The sequence below is a fragment of the Haplochromis burtoni genome, unplaced genomic scaffold (assembly GCF_018398535.1).
Source record: "Haplochromis burtoni strain Fernald_Lab_line unplaced genomic scaffold, NCSU_Asbu1 Contig_1063, whole genome shotgun sequence".
In the NCBI taxonomy this organism is placed as follows: Eukaryota; Metazoa; Chordata; class Actinopteri; order Cichliformes; family Cichlidae; genus Haplochromis; species Haplochromis burtoni.
This window is the reverse complement of record NW_024583424.1, coordinates 63,035-63,580: the sequence shown is the minus strand read 5'-3', so window position 1 is coordinate 63,580 and position 546 is coordinate 63,035. Positions and strand designations below refer to the sequence as shown.

The 546-nt window shown below is 38.1% G+C and overlaps 1 protein-coding gene across 6 annotated transcripts in view; it reads right to left on the bottom strand.

Annotated features, from left to right (window-relative positions):
* Positions 1 to 229, bottom strand: part of LOC102306624 (butyrophilin subfamily 3 member A2) — a 21,135-nt gene extending 20,906 nt beyond the window's left edge. For 5 of the 6 annotated variants that reach the window (XM_042216462.1, XM_042216461.1, XM_042216463.1 and 2 more), the window contains exon 1: positions 118 to 196. The gene's annotated coding sequence lies outside the window, so the exon portion shown is untranslated. Of the gene's footprint in view, positions 1 to 117 lie in introns of all 6 variants that reach the window. The other variant, XM_005951833.2, reaches the window with a different exon arrangement.
* Between the last annotated feature and the right edge of the window lie 317 nt (positions 230 to 546).

The window sequence follows — 546 nt, the reverse complement described above, 5'->3', positions numbered from 1 at the left end:
AAAAAATCCCTTTGTTTTTCACATTTTTAGTGTTTTGTTATAAGGTTCTTGTTTGTTTGTTCTCTGACTCAAAACAAATGAAAAACGAAAACAAACAAATAAAAAAAAAAGACTTACCACAGATAAAGACCCTAGATGCTGACACAGTGATTCAATCTGTCACTCTCAAAGTGAAACAAGTCACTGGAGCTGAGCAGGAAACGAAGACTGAGAAATGATTAGCGAGTCACTGGAAACCAGACACTCGAGTCTGATCAGTTTCTAACGTTCATTGCTGCACATTCCTTGGTGTTTATCAGATAAACACTGAGCATGACGAACACAGGGACGGTTGACCTTGATTGCATATTGCATCAGTTCAATGCCGAATCCGATCACATGTAAACCAAAGAGGAGCTCAAAATGGTTTCAGGAGTTTCTTATTACCTTCAACAAGAAGCTCATGTTTTGGCAACATTTGCATTTCATTCTGTCTGTAAACACAACAGCTCTAAAAGTTTGAATGTATTCTGATAAAACTCTGTAGGGTGTCGAGCAGGATCGTGT